At 44.5% G+C, this 20,006-nt stretch overlaps 1 protein-coding gene across 1 annotated transcript in view; it reads left to right on the top strand.

The window, feature by feature from the left end:
- Window positions 1-20,006, top strand: part of LOC126456393 (uncharacterized) — a 119,291-nt gene that overhangs the window by 75,747 nt on the left and 23,538 nt on the right. The gene's annotated exons all lie outside the window — the stretch shown is intronic.

Raw genomic sequence — 20,006 nt, 5'->3', positions numbered from 1 at the left:
AGCCACGTGGCCGGCCAGAGCCCAGTCTTCTTGCGATCGTACATTACAGTGACCACCGGTGCCAGCGATCATGTACAGTGATTACATTCCTTACAAATCTGTGTGCAATATCGCGGAAGGAACATACAGCTTCTCGTAGCCCTATTACACGACTTCGTTCCAGCTCACAGAGATCTTTGTCGCCTGTCATTCTTGACTAACGACTACTCACCACGTGTAACCTTAAAACCGCTCGCGACCATTTCAGCGTGTGTTTAAAGCAAATCTGATTTGTATCCTCATAGTGGCCCTACTAGCACCATTCTTGAACGACTGCCACGAAATCAGAATGGACATCGTCTTTCAGATGAAGAGATATGCCTATCGACTTTCGTTCATGTCGCACAACTCCTTTATGTTTTGCGACTTTTTAGAGACAGTGTATGTAAAAAGAAAATTACTCCTGCTATGCACATAACTTTACTCTTTTGTTTCTGTTCAAAGAACCAAAAGGGGGGAGAGGGGGATAAGAGTAATGAACACAAGTACGTGCATTAATTCATTTGATTACTTTCACTGTTTGTATTTTAATGACTATGACATTATCATTAAAGAATAGGTTCACTGGTACTGCAAGTGTTTTCTTTGAAAATTCGAAAGGTGAGGATAAAGTCTGAAACGTTCACACTACTAACATAACTGATTAAAATGCAGTCGTCTCACACCTTGATGAAGCAAGTGGTTTTAACGTGCGTTGTTGGTGATTTTCGTCGAGCCTAGAAAAAGGAACTGTATGCTCTGCTCTTTTCAAGCTACTTTCATGCAAACGGGAAGACAGAGACATACTGCAAAACTCGGCCCTTTTTCCCAAGCTTCGATAATAAAACAAAATTGAGTTTACACTATAAAAGTTAATAAAAATCCTTAGCTGCACACTTGATTGAGTAAGAAAATAGGATGAACACACAAAACCATTACAAATGCGAATAGCATATGCAGGGTAGTCCATTGATCGTGACCGGGCCAAATATCTCACGAAATAAGCGTCAAACGAAAAAACAACAAAGAACGAAACTCGTCTACCTTGAAGGGGGAAACCAGATGGCGCTATGGTTGACACGCTAGATGGCGCTGCCACAGCACAAACGGATACCAACTGCGTTTGTTTAAATAGGAACCCCCATTTTGTATTACATATTCGTGTAGTACGTAAAGAAACATTAATGTTTTAGTTGGACCAGTTTTTCGCTTTGTGATAGATGGCGCTGTAATAGTCACAAACATATGGCTCACAATTTTAGACGAACAGTTGGTAACAGGTAGGTTTTTTAAATTAAAATACAGAACGTAGGTACGTTTGAACATTTCATTACGCTTGTTCCAATGACATACATGTACCTTTGTAAACTTATCATTTCTGAGAACGCATGCAGTTACATTGTGATTACCTGTAAATACCACATTAATGCAATAAATGCTCAAAATGATTTCCATCAGTCTCAATGCATTTGGCAATACGTGTAACGGCATTCCTCTCAACAGCGAGTAGTTCGCCTTCCGTAATGTTCGCACATGCATTGACAATGCGCTGACTCATGTTTTCAGGCGTTGTCGGTGGATCACGATAGCAAATATCCTTCTACTTTCCCCTCAGAAAGAAATCCGGGGACGCCAGATCTGATGAACGTGCGGGTCATGGTATGGTGCCTCAACGACCAATCCACCTGTCATGAAATATGCTATTCAATACCTCTTCAACTGCACGCGAGCTATGTGCCAGACATCCATCATGTTGGAAGTAGATCGCCATTCTGTCATGCAGTGAAACATCTGGTAGTAACATCGGTAGAACATTACGTAGGAAATCAGCATACGTTGCACCATTTAGATTGCCATCGATAAAATGGGGGCCAATTATCCTTCCTCCCATAATGCCGCACCATACATCAACACGCCAAGGTTGCTGATGTTCCACTTGTCGTAGCCATAGTGGATTTTCCGTTGTCGAATAGTGCATATTATGCCGGTTTACGTTACCGCTGTTGGTGAACGACGCTTTGTCGCTAAATAGAACGCGTGCAAAATGTCTGTCATCGTCCCGTAATTTCTCCTGTGCCCGGTGGTAGAACTGTACACGAGGTTCAAAGTCATCGCCATGCAGTTCCTGGTGCATAGAAATATGGTACGGCTACAATCGATGTTGATGTAGCATTCCCAACGCCGACGTTTTTGAGATTCCCGATTCTCGCGCAATTTGTCTGATACTGATGTCCAGATTAGCCACGATAGGAGGTAAAGCACCTACCTGGGCATCATCATTTGTTGCAGTTCGTGGTTGACGTTTCACATGTGGCTGAACACCTCCTGTTTCCTTAAATAACGTAACTATCCGGCGAACGCTCTGGACACTTGGATGATGTCGTCCAGGATACCGAGCAGCATACATAGCCCACGCCCGTTGGGCATTTTGATCACAATAGCCATACATCAACACGATATCGACCTTTTTCGCAATTGGTAAACGGTCTATTTTAACACGGGTAATGTATCACGAAGCAAATACTGTCCGCACTGGCGGAATTTTACGTTATACCACGTACTTATACGTTTGTGAGTATTATAGCGCCATCTATCACAAAGCGGAAAAAGTGGTCCAACTAAAACATTCATATTTCTTTACGCACTACACGAATATGTAATAAAAAAATGGGGGTTCCTATTTTTAAAAAACGCAGTTGATGTCAGTTTGACCCATGGCAGCGCCATCTAGTGGGCCAACCATAGCGCCATCTGGTTTCCCCCTTCAGGCTAGACGAGTTTCGCTCTTTGTAGTTTTTTTCGTTTGAAGCTTATTTCGTGAGATATTTGCCCGGTCACTATCAGTGGACCACCCTGTATATTAGAATAGAAATTCCGTCCGAAGACTGGGAAAATCTACTTCATTACCAGAATCTGCCTTCCAGAAGTGGGTTTCAAAATGGTTCAAATGGCTCTGAGCACTATGGGTCTTAACATCCGAGGTCATCAGTCCCCTAGACTTAGAACTACTTAAACCTAACTAACCTAAGGATATCACACACATCCTTGCCCGAGGCAGGATTCGAACCTGCGACCGCAGCAGTCGCACGGTTCCGGACTGAAGTGCCTAGAACCGCTCGACCACGGCGGCCGGCAGTGGGTTTCGCAACCATTCATTTGGCAGTCAACAAACTGTGCGTGCTATAGTGGGCTGAAGTGAGGCATAAAGGTTCCCCAGCTCCAGGACGGTTCTGCGTTTTCAATCTTTATTATCGGGTATTACTTTGAGAAATAAATTTCACGAAATCTGGAAAACAGCATCACACGGAAGTGGGTCATGGACTGTTGGAAAATCGAAAAAGTAGAGAGTTGAAGTATGTTAAATGTGGTGTTACAGGACGCTGAAAGTTTAGTGGAGTGATAAGAAATATCGAGATCCTCCGCAGAACTGTTGAGGGAAGGAACATGAAGAAAACGCTGACAATTTGAAGAGACAGGAATATAGGAAATATCAAGGTTTCACATAGGCATTCCTCTGTCCCAAAGGGAGCCGTGGATGGCAAAGATTGTACGTGAAAAGGGAGGTTCAAATGGCTCTGAGCACTATGGGTCTAACATCTGAGGTCATCAGTCCCCTAGAACTTAAACGTAACTAACCTAGGGACATCACAAACATCCATGCTCGAGGCAGTATTTGAACTTGCGACCGTAGCGGTCGCGCGGTTCCAGACTGAAGCGCCTAGAACCGCTCGGCCACAACGGCCGGCGGAAAAGGGAAAGTTGCGGATCTTGCTATGGTCTGTTATCCAAAGACAACTATCCATTTCATAATCAGTTTGAGCTAATATTGAAGTTCCATCGCATGACGAATATAGGTGTGTTGTGCCTTATTGGAACCATTTTGGCTGAAACAGAGGCGACACACGCCGTAGTATTTAAGAGAAAGCACTGTACTCCAAAGGGGCGCGATCGCGTTCAATGGCGTTACATGCTTGTGATGCCCTCAGTGGAGGGTTGAGTCGTCCGGAATGTGTCAGAAATGTCAAAGGTTGACAACAGCGTCGTCCTATTGGTCATCGTACTGCGAGCTATTGTTTTCGAAAGCAAAATTGGGAATCAACGACCCAAGAGAAGGCGTTGTTTCAGTGACGCTCTTTATGCCACACACCCGAGGCCGTTTCTTGTCGATGCTGAGCGGCGATGTGTTTGAAATTATTTCCTCGACCAACCGTAAGAAAACCGCGTGATTTCAATGCTGGGCGTTTCGGTTTCAATCTCCATCGCAGAATTCTCAAGAAAAACAGACGTTAAATGTGGATAAGAGGGGCTGTGACAACCTTTTCATCACGTGACACCTCGACGGTGGTGTTGGGAGACGTTTTGTCAAATTTGATGCCAATGTGACATCATTAAACCCACCTTACACCTGATGGGATCTGCTGACCTTGGCCCTTTTTTTTGCATGTGTTGACACGTGGCTTCTGAAGCGTCGCCGAGCCCTAACATGACGTCACAGGGTCGAGGAAGGTTGTAGGCACCACTGAGACAGATTGCAAACTTTTTCGTTGCAATGGAAGACAGTTGCGGGGTTTCGGAAAAGCGACCCTTTAATTGTGTTGAACTGTGTACATTAGTGCTAACACCGCTACTACACTATATTTCATATATAAATACGGAGTAGGTATTAAAATCCATGGAGAAGAAATAAAAACTTTGAGGTTCGCCGATGACATTGTAATTCTGTCAGAGACAGCAAAGGACCTGGAAGAGCAGTTGAACGGAATGGACAATGTCTTGAAAGGAGGATAGAAGATGAACATCGACAAAAGCAAAACGAGGATAATGGAATGTAGTCGAATTAAATCGGGTGATGCTGCAAGAATTAGATTAGGAAATGAGGCACTTAAAGTAGTAAAGGAGTTTTGCTATTTGGGGGGCGAAATAACTGATGATGGTCGAAGTAGAGAGGATATAAAATGTAGACTGGAAATGGCAAGGAAAGCGTTTCTGAAGAAGAGAAATTTGTTAACATCGAGTATAGATTTAAATGCCAGGAAGTCGTTTCTGAAAGTATTTGTATGGAGTGTAGCCATGTATGGAAGTGAAACGTGGACGATAAACAGTTTAGACAAGAAGAGAATAGAAGCTTTCGAAATGTGGTGCTACAGGAGAATGCTTAAGATTAGATGGGTAGATCACATAACTAATGAGGAGGTATTGAATAGAATTGTGGAGAAGAGAAAGTTGTAGCAGAACTTGACTAGAAGAAGGAATCGGTTGGTAGGTCATATTCTGAGGCATCAAGGGATCACCAGTTTAGTATTGGAGGGCAGCGTGGAGGATAAAAATCGTAGAGGGAGACCAAGGGATGAGTACACTAAACAGATTCAGAAGGATGTAGGTACTGGAAGATGAAGAAGCTTGCACAGGATAGAGTAGCATGGAGAGCTGCATCAAACCAGTCTCAGGACTGAAGACCACAACACCAACAGCTGGATGCTTACGAAGAGGATCACTACACGATGTCTACAAGTGGTTACAGCCATACACTGTAATTACCGACTACCCACAGTCCGTTGGAATATCCGTCGGAGAAAATATTCACGGTAGAAGTCCTGATACCCAGCAATACGAAGCAAAAACTTATTTATTCCATTCCGTGATGAATTACAGGAGTTTTACGAGATAGAGATGGACTATTAACACATTGGTCGCAATGTCGCAACTGAACGTAAGAATGATACGTACTGCGACGATTACTGTCTTTCCGTCAGCTTAGGTCGGAGTGAATTTGTAAGTTAGTGAAATATATTACGAATTACTCTTGTTTGAGTGGGGCATCAAGTATAGTATACAAAATACTGAGTTTTACTACTATTGCTAATTAACAGTATGATTATCAAAGTGTCAGGAAATAGTTATAGTGTTACTGTGAACGTACAGACGTGGTATAAATTTCAATCTGCTCTCCGTGGCAAAATGAGGAAGAATGGCAATTTATATCAAAATCATTTTCGCAGCTGAATGTTGTTGAAATATGGCCGCAGGATATATGGGCTCAATTTCAATTATCGCTGTTCGGCGTCTGCTCCTCCTAACTCTCTCTGTTTCCTTCACCCCCGCACTCGATACTACCCCCCCTCCCCCCCCCCTCTCTCTCTAGCGCTCTCTCTCTCTCTCTCTCTCTCTCTCTCTCTCTCTCTCTCTCTCTCTCTCTCGGTCTGTCTCTCTTGCGCATACACGCTCTCACACACATTTTTGGGTGCATCGTTTGCAGGAAATTGGTTTTCGTTTAAAGTAATGCAATCTGTCACACATTGTTCCCAATTTAGTAAGTGGGAAGTGGTCCCAAAACGAAATATTTATGATTTTATGGCCTGAATTATCTGGCACATATATTCCTCGTAGCAAAATTAATTTCAAAACTGATGAGTGCATTAAATTATTGACATCCGTTTTATTTGTTTATGGGTGGGGACTTTTTGTGACATGGGTATAATGTTTCTAGTTTCACCGTTTCACGTTGAGGCATCTCTGTAAAATAATATTTTTATTACACAAAGTAAATTTCCGCTATTTCTCATATGTTGTAAAAGTAAGGAAAATGACAACAAATTCAAACTAGGCAAACCTGTTATCTTTTCCAGATATTAAGAAAACTTCACGGTTGCTTTAATATTTCAATCGTAACAATGTGAAGTGGACGCTACGATGCAAGAAAAATATTAGACAAATACAGCATGCTGCTGCTTCATAACATTGGTTGTTTCCCTGTATATGCATGAACTACTTCGCTTAGATACCGAGCAGATACTTTCGTGATTGTGCACATTACAGTACAATGCGGAAATGTTAAGAAAAACATTGAAGTTATAAGACTTACGTGTAGTAATGAGACACTCCGCAAGTGTCACATAAATATGTTAATATATACGTCGACAGTATTGGAAAAAGTCAGTTGTTTTCTGTAACCAACCACAGAAATTTCACACTGCATAAAAACCAATTAATGAACGTTATTAAAAGAGGTGCAGCGGCATCTTAGTTATACTTTGCGTTCGGATCAAACGTGCTTCCTTCTAACAAGTCATTGAAAACCATTATTTTCATTAATTCCACTGGTAACATGCTGCAAATATGTCTCGATTAATCACGTTGAATATTCATTAGCTAATTGATTTTATTTCGTTCAGAAAGTTCCCATCTTCATCTCTGTCGTATATTTTCATTTTTCCTATAATTGTAACACGGAAAACATAATTAAATTTCAGTACTATGCCTTTCAAATCAAGATTAAATATTAAATTCATGGACATTTTTTGTACTGAGAAGCGCTATTTTCGCTGAGAAAGCTATCATTCTTGATGACATTTAAATGGTAAACTACAACACTGACGTAATCTGCACCTCTCATGGTACACATAACGCGCAACCACCATTGGCCTCAGTTGGTCCTAACGCGATTAACAGAGAGCGTCATTTAAGTGACCAGACAAATCATTTCCATCTTTCCACTCCAAAACGTGCTGTTCCGTAAGTTATCACCTTATTAGTTCAACCATATGGCTCTTCATCTTTCAGTTAAAGCTCAATTTTTGCCCGTGGTAGCTTTCAAATTGATTGGCACCGTTTATTCGACAGAAAATAACGTGAACCCACTGATAAGGGCGAAACTTCAAGGGAACATGTATGCATGGAACGTAAAAAGTTATGTTTGCTCAAGCCAGCATCCTTCTTCCAAAATATAATTAACGTGGCTGCTATAAGTCGTCTGATGCTCAGTCCCTGTTCTAGCAAAATGCTAAGGACAGCGAGTTCCGAAACACGCGTGGCGCACGTGCTTGATGAAACCAATATTTTTAAGATTCCCGGTACATGATCCACAAAACCTAAGAATGGCTACAGATCTCTTATTTTCAGCAAGAGGACCAGTGCGAGCACCAGCAATGGCTATATATCCTCTAGTATCTCCACAAGTCGTCCTTTCTCTATGAATTTTCTTTTTGTTTTCTTCTACAGTGTCACACCAACTAAGCAGCATAACTATTTAATTTCTCCTACATTATCTTTCGCAACTGTTATACGTAGTAAGACGCTATTTTACTTAATATTGCAAATTGTTAAATTAGTTTCTTCTAATGTTTCCTGTCAAATCAGATACAATGCTGTGTAAACTACTCCCTTTCATCAAGAAATGGTGTAGTCTCACTTTATTCAGGGCTAGAAGATCTCATATAGCATAAAGTGTAGTACACTAACTTTGTAGGCGTGGAAGCAAGTCACATCAGGCGCGAATCTCCGCAGCTGATTAAAGACCATTGCTCTGGTACGCCGGCGAAATTATGAGAGACCTTTGTCCGGTTTTCCGCAGTTGTTTAAACAAATGCTGGGCTTGTCCACAATCTCAGAAAAACGTGATAACGCAAATAGTCAAAACGCGATAATACACAGAAAGTTTCCACAACTCGCAGATAGACAGCGCACTTAACTTACGACTGCGGAAACAGAAGGCGCTTCGGCCCACAAAATTAAAATCAAAGTAACAAATTTACGAATTCACGAAAACAGAGGACTCTGTTCAATCCTACGAAAAGCAGATTATTTACTGCCAGAAGAGGAATGTTCTCTGCGAACTTCTACAGATTTATGAGTACAGAACAAAGTTTACATTCGAAGGCAAGCTTACCGTGCGGCGTAATGGGTGGTGTAATCCTTTCTATTGTATGCCAGTTCGGTGGCAGATGTGTGCAAAGTATCAGATTATAGGGATATAGAGTTATTGATAGCGATCTTTCTTTTCTTTTGCTTGTGCCGTTTTTCCCGCGGATACGCATGGTCAGCGTGGTTAATCGTATGTGGCAATGTTAGTTGAAGGGGAGCTCTGCTCTACATATTGAGCCTTGAATACAGCACATTTTTCTCAGCCATGAATATTGTGGCGTAAACCTTGGTTGCAGAAATCTGCGTATTAGCTTATGAGAAAACATTTCACCTCGAAAGTCATTCCATCCTCAGCTGGAACTTGCTGTCATGCAATGGTTTATTTGTCTCAGTAATGAGGAAGAAGTGAGTGCCATGTTATGAGAATACAAGGGTTGAGGCAAAATTTGGTAGACCACATTGCAGTACATTTGGCGGTGTCCAGTAGAAAACGAGTTGGGGAATTGTTGCGTAGCACAGACACAGTCTTCAACAATTTACTGCGATGCTTGATTTTGAGAGGCTCCTGTATGTCATTATATTCCTGTGACAGTTTGTAGTTAACGAGTATACTGTCCTAGTACCTCATCATAGCTGAAGAATCCGCTACATGTTGGGAATTAACAGACTCTGAATACGGAATGGTAGTTGGAGATAGAAGCATGGGACATCCGACTTCGGAAATCATTTGGAAATTGAATATTCCGAGATCCACGGTGTCAAGAGTATACCGAGAGTACTAAATTTCAGGCATTATCTCTTAGCACGGATAACGTAGTGGCCGATGGGTTTCACTTAACTACCGAGAGCAACAGTGTTTGCTTTGAGCTGTCAGTGCTAAGACAAGCAACACTGCGTGAAATAACTGCAGAAATCAATGTGGGACTTACGACGAATGTATCCCCTAGGACAATGTGGTGAAATCTGACGTCAGTGTGCTATGGCAGCAGACAACCGATGCGAGTGCCTTTGCGACATCGCCTGCAGCGCCTCTCCTGGGCTTGTGACCATATCGGTTGGACTCTAGACGACCGGGAAACTGTCGTATGGTCAGATTAGTCTCGATTTCAGTTGGTAAGAGCTCAATGGTAGGGTTCGAGAATGGTGCAAATCCCACTAATCCATGGACTCAAGTTGTCAACAAGGCACTGAGGTCGCTGGTGTTGGCTCCATAATGGTGTGGGCAGTGTTTATATGGAATGGACTGGGTTCTCTGGTCAAATTGAACAGATCATTGACTGGAAATAGTTACGTTCGGCTACTTGGAGACCATTTGCAGCAAAATAACCATGACATTTTTATAGGTGCCAATGCGCCGTATCACCAGGCCACAATTGCCCATGATTGGTTTGAAGAAAATTCTGGATAATTTAAGCGAATGGTTTGGCCATCCAGATCGACCGACATGACGTTGATGGGACATAATCGAGAGGTCAGTTTCTGCACAAAACCCTGCAGCGGCAATACTTTTACAGCTATGGAGTGCTATAGAGACAGCATGCCTCCATATTTGTGAAAGAGACTTCCGGCGGCCTGCGCAGTCCAAACCACGTCAGGCTGCTGCGTTATGCCGTGCAGAAGGAAGTCCGAGACAATATTAGGAGGTATCCAATAACTTGTCACCTCAGTTTAGTACAAGTGTAATTTAAGCAAAGTTTTACAACATGACAACCACGAAGGCAAGACGGGTCTGTTGGCGGCGCCGTAGCGATCTAGGGCGTCAGTCGGCTCTCAGCCGTGACAGCGTGCCGAACTGCCCGCGTGCCAGCCAGCACTCCGCTCTAGGAGTTGTTTACTTCTGCGTCGCGGTATTTGCGTTTACAGAGTCCACTACTGAAGTACCTCATGGCGCACTTTTACCGCCGTACGACGATCAAATGGTTCAAATGGCTCTGAGCACTATGGGACTCAACATCTTAGGTCGTAAGTCCCCTAGAACTTAGAACTACTTAAACCTAACTAACCTAAGGACATCACACACACCCATGCCCGAGGCAGGATTCGAACCAGCGACCGTAGCAGTCCCGCGGTTCCGGACTGCAGCGCCAGAAATGCACGGCCACCGCGGCCGGCTACGACGATCAGTATAACGTTTCATGCCGAACATCCGCGACCAAGAGCCCTTGAAGCTGAACACTTCATACGAGAGTATCTGCGTTTGTACCCCCTGGGCGTGATCGGAATACATTTTTCCATCACAGGAAGTGTTGTATACATCGAGATGTCAACAGAGGCGCTATGCACAGTAGTTGTCCAACGACATGCCGCAGGACTACAGTTTAAACACTCTGATCGACATGTAGGTGTAGTGACAGTGGATCTCGCCGGCCGCGGTGGTCTCGCGGTTCTAGGCGCTCAGTCCGGAGCCGCGTGAGTTCTACGGTCGCAGGTTCGAATCCTGCCTCGGGCATGGATGTGTGTGGTGTCCTTAGGTTAGTTTGGTTTAAGTAGTTCTAAGTTCTAGGGGACTGATGACCATAGATGTTAAGTCCCATAGTGCTCAGAGCCTTTTTTGACAGTGGATCATGCGGGATTCGCTCTCCAAACATTGCGGATGTTTGAGCTTCCGTTCAAGAAGACTTCATTACCGCCTTACAACCGTATGGAAACGTCTTAGGTCACCTCGCGGAGAAGTGGCAAACATTTATGACCTACCCATTGTTAAATAGGCATCCGGCAGATCAAAATTGAGCTGACGAAACACGTTCCATCGTACTGGATGATTGGCGGTATGCGGTCCATCGTCATGTACGACAGCGAGCCACGAAAGTGTTAGGGATGTGGCCAGGAAGGACATGTCCGGTCCGAATGTTTACGCCGACATTTGATACAGACACTGTTGTGTGAGGTGACCTGGCATCGACGTTCACGTCGCTACCCGTCACCTATGCGACAATAGCACAGAACCCTGCCACGCCACTTCACGATTCGCCTTAAGCCTCGTCAATGCCACCCACCACACCACAACACGCCAACGAGACCAAATGGCGTCGCCCCCAGTGCTCGCACCGGGACCATCCAATCTCAGAGCAGTGACCGACGACCCTGCTCGAACCATGGACATCGAACTAGGTGTCGTGCCGACTTCTGCCTTTATCCAGAGGGATATAGCATTGTATGATGGGCGACCGCATTCTGATTCGGAACAACACATTAGGAAACAGCGTCGCCCAGGAAGCGCAAGAAACGCCGACGAACACCCTCCGCTGATGCCCTCCTTCAGATGTCCTTACGAGTGACCACCGGATGTCTTACGGTGACATTCAATATTGCGTCCAGTCAGATGGTGCGACTACTCCTGACGCCCCTCCTCCATCGGTACCTCTCTCAATCGAGAACACACATCCAGTGTTACTAGTACATGATGACGACAGATCCCCCACAGCTTTTGTGGCAGCACTTGCTTCTCCCACTCAGACAGATTCTCACATGTCTTCGACGTAAGCAGGATGGGCAGATTATGTTGAAGAAGAAGGGGAACAGACCACCAGCGCTTCCGAGAGAGAGCATGCCACGGAAGTGTCTGAGGCGGCGCCCTGCCAGTAATCATGAGCACTGTGGCATACCTTGTGGGTCTACACCCCCAAGATACTTCCATCACGCATACTGCATCGACTGCAAGGAACCGTACACAGCAATATCGTGTCGTCACAATGAATTCTGCCATCATCCAAGCCCCTCGCAAACCGGCCATGTTCCGAGACACCATCTACTCTCTGGATGTTTATATTGCATTCCTACAGGAGTTGTTCGTCGTTGACTTCCAAGTGCCCACATGGTGCACCGCCCATGTTTCTCATGCCTCTGATACTGGTAGTGGCGTCACCATTCTTCTACGCGGCAGGCTCCCTGCAGAAGAAGTCGCCTACATCCTCACTGCACAGCGTATGGCCTTCACCCTATTTGGCGTGCGTATCATAAACATTTATGCATCGTCTGGCTCTAGCCGCCGTCATGACCGACACATATTCTTCGCCGAGAAGGTTACACGTCTCTTCATAGGACTACATAACGATTTGGTCCTCGGTGGGGACCTCAACTCGACACAAAGGTCCGCTGAACAACTCCCATGGCATTCACCTAGTGCGGCTCTCTCTGTGGTAATCGATCGCCTCCGACTCATTGAAACCTATGCGAAACTCCACGGAATCAAACCGGATTACACATTTTACACCATACACTCATCAAGCCGCATAGGTCGCATCTATCTTACCACCCACTTGCTGATGGCACTCGCCTTGCAGAAGTCTGGCCCAAGGCCTTTTCAGACCATGAAGCATACATCTGCGACTCACTCTTGCGCGACAGTGTGTGTGGCATAGTTGTGGTCTGTGGAAATTCAACGTCGCCCATCTGACCACCCCAGACTGTCGCCGTTGGTCGATGATGCATGGGCACGAAGCTGCCGTCGTCTAGGTACCTATGACTCCATCACATCTTGGTTGCTCTCCTATGCAAAGCCGACCCTCCATAAAACATTGATGAGCTATGGTAAGGAAGCCAAGGCATGGCATACTAATATCTTGCAATTTTATTATTCCACGCTTCGTGACTGTGCTACGATGCCTTTTCCGCCAGACAGCCAGACGGTGGTACACCGAACAAAGGCGCAGACCTCCTCCATCATGCGCCGTCACCTGGAAGGCACTGCAGTCATCATATACCTCAAGAACATCCGTCGATGTACCACCTCATCCAGGAAAGACAACGACGAAGAAGGCCTTTGATCCACGTCATCACTGACGCGGAAGGCCATTGGCACGAGACCCAACAAACCATTGGCCTTGCTCTCCACATTCATTTCACTGGACTGTATGCAGCTGTACTGCATTCCATTGAACTGACCACAGAGGTCGCACGACTTACTGCGAGCGCTCTCCCGGTGGAGGTAGTACATGAACTCCAGGAAGACGAAGTAATCGATGCTATCAAGGCAAGATCTGATAACACCTTTCTTGATGGCATCATTATAACAGTTCACAAACCACACACGTGATCGAGGTTCCATGATTATCGACAAATCACGTTGCTCAACAGCGATATAAAAATATTTACATGGCTTCTGGCATCGCGAGTCAAGAAGGTCGCTCGTTACGTCACCTCCTGCGACCAGACTTCCCTAGGATGCGACAACAACTGAGACACGATAGAATTTGGTCATCACCAATGTCTCCCTGGTGTCTTGGCATCGCTGGACTTTGCCCAGGCCTTCGACCGTGTAGACCTCTCCTATTTACTGACAGTTCTTCAACACATGGGTCTCCCCGGCGGTTTTGCCACGGTAATTTTGCGCCTATTGAGTGGCGTGACCGCCATAATCGTGTATAACGGCCGCCTCAAGCCGCCCCTGGTGATAGAAAGATCTGTCCGGCAAGACTGCCCCCCTTTCGACGATTTTATATGTTTTCGCTTTGGAACCCCTGTTCTAGGGACTGCACCAACGTTTGGAATTTATGACGTTGCATGGGCACCGTTTTGTTGCATAGCCTATGCAGACGACATCGTCCTTTATCTGCACAATGAGAATGAAGTTCGAGCAGCTCTGACATGGGTGGCTACTTACGTCGAATCGTCGGGCAGCTCCACCAACATGACCAAATCCAAGGTCTCGCTCATCGTTGAGGGACTGCCTGAGACAAGCATCGCCCCCTTTAGCGTTGCAGCCATTGATCTATGTCTTGGCATTGAATTCACAACCGATCTCCGTCGCTCAGCGGCCATTAACAGTAGGCATTTGCTACAGACCATCAGAGCTAGCCTTGCAGTTTATTGGTTACGAGCCCTCGGCATTATCCAACGCGCCCAATATGCAAACATCTATCATACCTCTCGTATACCACACGTGGCTCAGGTACTACCGGCGCCAACTCTCCTGGCCCACGTCTGTTGAGGACACTGGGCTCCTTCGTCAGCTCAGGGATGTTATGCAAAGCGCAGTATGACTCCCTTGCACTCCCACGAGACCGTGGTGGGGTGAGAATAACACATGTGCCGACCAGAGTCACGGCGCTGTACATGAGCTCCCAACTCAAACTCTGGCACCGTTGCCCGCAGAGTCTCACTGTACTCCTATTCCAAGGCTTTGGCCGGTCTCTTTGTCCGCCACAGTTCTGATACCGACCATTCCATCCCCCTTTTATCATATCCGGCAATTTTCCCTGGACTTCAGTTACGTCTAGCAGTCTTTACCACTTACACGTTTATTTCATACGAAAACAGTTTACATAGTGTTACAACAGTGCCGCCCGCCCAACCCCTTCGAAATTTAATATCACCAGTATGTGTGGCGGCACATTATGGAAAGCGATCCACGCCTGCTTTCACGAATCCGACGTCCAGTCAGCGTGGTACATTACAGTGAATGGCAAACAAGTCAACCGACATCGACTGCTTCGCATCCATCTAGCCGACTGGCCGCTCTGCACGCACTGTGGAGTGGACGACACAGACGACCACCGGTTGCACTGTAGTCCAGCGTCCGATGCCTGAACACATGCGCGACGTATTCTGCGTTTCTTACACGCCAAACACCCGCTCCGACTCCACACACTTTCATTCCCGGAGGAGGTTTTTGTATCCTACCACCAAAACTCACTCTGAGAACTGGATCTGAGAGCCACGGTCCGTTATGTTTTTAATTTTGGCAATTTGTCAGTGCTAGGATATTGGAATTATCTCAGCAAACAACCCACGCTATCAGCAATACTTCGCCAGTTTCTTAGGGAGTACCTTTATTGATTCGCCTCGCAGCTGGAACGTGCAAGCCATGAGAAGCTGAAAACTGATCTGAACCTACCCGAACCGAACAGAGCCGATAGCGGAATCTACGCCCACTCAACGAGAAGACACACTTGGACGTGCTGGCCGACGCAGGACCCGCTACTCAAGGCTTTCATATACAAAACAAAAATAATAAATAGAAAATAAAAATAAAATAAAATAAAATAAAAACTAATTGTGTTTCCTTCCCTTCATCCATTCTCGCCCACTCATGGCTCTAGGTTAGTCATTCTGGGAGTAGGATTAGATAGGGGCCAACGCCTGAAGTGGTGGTTTTTTTTTTATTTAGGGCAAAAGTGACAGTGGCAATTTTCATTCATTTTTTTCTAATCCCTTCTATAATCCCAGGGAAAATAAAAAAAGGGGCCTTGTACATCGCGGTGGCTGATGGTCGGCGGTGGAGTCAGCGGTGTCGGCGTGGAACTGGATATCAAAACTGGAGTCTTGGTTCAAACGTAACTTCCGATGGATGTCCGTGTGCACTGTAGTTATGTCTAGCAGTCTTTACCACTTACACGTGGATCGAGGAAACAAGTAGATTCCCGCGACTCGCGATCTCAGGACGCACTGTTAGGGCCGCTTACGCAGAGAACACGCCAAGTAACATAGCCCGATTTCCCAGAATCTTCGCTCAGTGGAAGAGAAGTCAAAATAAGCGAATGCGTGTCTCGGCTTATCCGTAGATACTCGACTGTTTCCAAAAAAAACAGAGTCAAAGGTTTCGAGCTACTTTATGTGTCTTTCATCGAGTAAATACTTCGACGGAAGTGGTGGCAGAGTGGACAGCATCATGGCTTCACAGTTCCGCGTCCTGTGTTCGAAACCCGGTTATTGCTTATATTTTTGTTTTTCACTTATCTACCCGTGTCCGTAGAACATTACTAAACGAATGCTTGCAGTGCATACTAATACTGCGTTGTTTTTAATCGTATGCTTATTATACGAGTATATGTAGTGAATGGATTAAAAATGAATGAATAAATGAATGAGAAAATTATTTAAAATTTTTTCGGTGAAATTCCTGTAACATGTATTTATTAATTATCAACTGGAAGCGCCAATTTTCGGTAAAGTGATCCATTAAGCGGGGTAGGCCGTGGAAGTATTGCTAGCGCGTGAAATCGTAAGCAGTATTAACTAAGGGTCTTTCCCGACTAAGATTCGTACGAAAAATTGCCACTGTGGCAAACGTGGCTTCGTACAATGCTCGTGGTGTTTGGAATTTCTGTATTTCGAATGTTTCTACGATCGGTATCATCCAGTGGGATGCATCAAATCTTCCATAAGACTAAACATACGAATAAATATAAGAATTCATATAAGAAGAGATATAAGAATTAAATATAAGGATATGAGAATTTTGACCATTGAAAATACCACACGGAAATATATAAGAAAATTGTCACTTTTTGGGAAACACAGTTGTAATTTTACAATTAATATAATGTTCTTGCATCCATTAACTTGTTAAGAAACATTCGTGTAGTAACCTTCTACGAACATAGAACATGGGAAGATAAATAAAAAATAAAATATTATAAAAAAATAAACGCGTTTCTAAGACTGGGTGCAAAACTGAGAAACTGTGACGCTAGCCAGTGCACCACGACTTCTGCAAAGATTATCGCGCGCTAGTAGCCACATACAATACCTCGAAAACTTTGGCTGTTGTTTTCTCAGAAACAATCGAGTATCTGCGGATAAGCCGGAACACGTATTCTCTAATTTTGACTCCTCTTTCACTGAGTGAAGTTTGTGGGTTATTAAGTTATGGCACTTGACGTGTTATCCTCGTTAGTGCAACACCACGAAATCATATTTTCTTCGAAGAGTGGTTGCCTGGCAACCGGGCAACCCATGACGCTAGGATGTGTGGTGTGTTGTCCATCTTGCAGGCGTAATGTCGCAATACATCAAAAGTACTTCCACAAAACACTCAAGCTCACATTGTACGATCGTGGTTCAGTCATCGACTTTTTGTGGAAGTGGTGCATCCATATGTTGCTTCGCTGCTTTATCTCGGCGTCATAGTGATACTCCCAGCACTCGTCCATGGTGATCAGGCGGCTAAATAAGTCACCTGGATTGTCCTGACACTGCTGCAACATTTCCACCGCTGGCTCAGTTCCTCTGTCCTTTGGAATGGGCGTGAGCAGTCGCGGAACATAGCGAGCGGCGACCCTTCCCATGTTCAAAATGGCGTGCATGTTGTTGAAACCTGCAACGTAACCGGCTTTTACATTTTCCATAATCACCAAGAATCTGACACGCCAGCCTTAGAGAACGGACGTGCTCCAGTTCCCTTGCAATTCTCGCGTATATTTAGGGAGGTGGTATGCTACTTCGTTCTTCCTTATTCATACTTGTATGACCAGATTCGAAGCGTTTACGCCACCTATGTACCGTATCATTGATGTATCAGTGTTGCCGTACATTATCATGAACTCGGCACGGATTGTTGCAGTGTTGTTTCCTTGAAATACACGAAACGAAACATCGCACCTTAGCAGTCGATTTCGTTTTATCTTTTTGGTCTTCTCTAGCATCATACTACAATATTTTAACGTGGTTATTTCATTTTATACCAGAATGGGAGAAATGTGCCTGCAAACAGAGAAAAAAAGTTAATTACGTAACTTCATTTTTCCGAGGTGAACATTAAAAGTTTACGACTATCCCCCATACGTTATGTCAGATCACATCAACTCACATAACGTGGCAGAGATAATAAATAACTAGCTCTGTCAGTCCCAAGAATGTCGACAGTGGACGTTCCAAGCAAAGTGCAGTAATGAGGCTCTACAAGAAGTCGACCACCCGCAGACGGAAGTGAAGCAGCTTCCGCTGCGTAGTACTCATATTGGCGCATCTTTTCACTCCTATACACTTATCCGGGCTGCCAGAATTTCTGCTGTACACAAGTTTACGAATTTATTTATCCTATAGGCTTTAATAACAAAACTAAAGAAACGTCACGTCCCCAGTACGTATCTACCTCTGGCACGAAAACCACAATGATCATAGCTTTCAGTAGTATTTCAGCTCCACAGACACAAATTAACGAAATATGCATTTGTGATGAAATTTTTCAAAAAAAATGCATAAAATGGCTCTGAGCACTATGGGACTTAATATCTGAGGTCATCAGTCCCCTTGAACTTACTACTTAAACCTAACTAACCTAAGGACATCACACACATTCATGCCCGAGGCAGGATTCGAAACTGCGACCGTAGTAATCGCCCGGAACCGCGGGACTGCTACGGTCGCAGGTTCGAATCCTGCCTCGGGCATGGATGTGTGTGATGTCCTTAGGTTGGTTAGGTTTAAGTAGTTCTAAGTTCTAGGGGACTGATGACCACAGATGTTAAGTCCCATAGTGCTCATAGCCATTTGAACCATTTGAACCGTAGTAATCGCGCGGTTCCGGACTGAAGCGCCTAGAACCGCTCTGTCACCGCGGCCGGAGAAATTTTTCAACCTCACCACATAAAACCGATGTAATACATATACCATTTGTTCCTGTGGCACTTACATTAAGGCTGACACCATACTCTAGAACGTCTCACCAGTCTATCGTAATGTTGTACCTTGAACTCTAGGGCAAGATGCGATTACTGAGTGCTGTTATAAACATTTTGTAGCATATTTTGATACTAGCTGTTACCTGCGGTGGACCTCAGATGTCAGTAGTTTTGTTCTGATGAACAGTGGTGAGTAAGCAAGCTACTGTTCGTGGAGTAACATTAACTACCCTACATTTCTACTTGTTCAAGTAAGCATAGCTCGTGATGTGCGCCCCGCTCTAGCCCCTCCCAGGTCCCAACGCACGATGCGTCGGCATACGCAGCGTCGCTATCGAGCAGTGCTTACAGAGGGAAAGAGCAGGAGCGCGCATCTATACAACGTGCTACTGGAGTGGCTATGCACTATACAACGTATACAATATACAATAAATGGTTTGAAAGCATGGATTAAACCTGTTGAAGATTGCAGAAGTATTACATTCATTGCTTCGAATCGTATCATGTAACACATGTCAACCAACAAAAGCATTTTCACAACTACGATAAAGATCAAATGTCGAAGAGTAAATAGCTTTAACAAAGAATAAATATTTTTTCCGAAATTCGAATAAAATTCTTCAAATCCATATGTATCTTGTACTACAAAATTTTCTGAAACAGGCCATGTTCTTCCCCAAGGTTCAAGATATCTCCATACCAAATTCCATGTAAACAGGTTCAGAGAGTTAATCGTGAGAACGTAACAGAAAGAGTTACTGTCGCACTTATAATATTAGTATGTATGAAAATTCCAATTATGAAATTTTGTTTTTGTGATCAGATTTTGACGAAATAAAGTCTATGCGGCGCCCCAAGCTATACTCAAGCTACTTGCGGAAACCCCATGAAATTTCGTCCATTAGTTTTACACTAGCGTGTTCAAACAAACAGACACGACAGTTTGACAGATTTGTTATTAGTATAGATATACACGTTTAAAATTTAATATCGAGTCGAGCTAAT

The sequence above is a fragment of the Schistocerca serialis genome, chromosome 2 (genome assembly GCF_023864345.2).
Source record: "Schistocerca serialis cubense isolate TAMUIC-IGC-003099 chromosome 2, iqSchSeri2.2, whole genome shotgun sequence".
Lineage (NCBI taxonomy): Eukaryota > Metazoa > Arthropoda > Insecta > Orthoptera > Acrididae > Schistocerca > Schistocerca serialis.
Note: the sequence above shows the minus strand (reverse complement) of the source record. Positions and strands in the feature narration are given on the sequence as shown.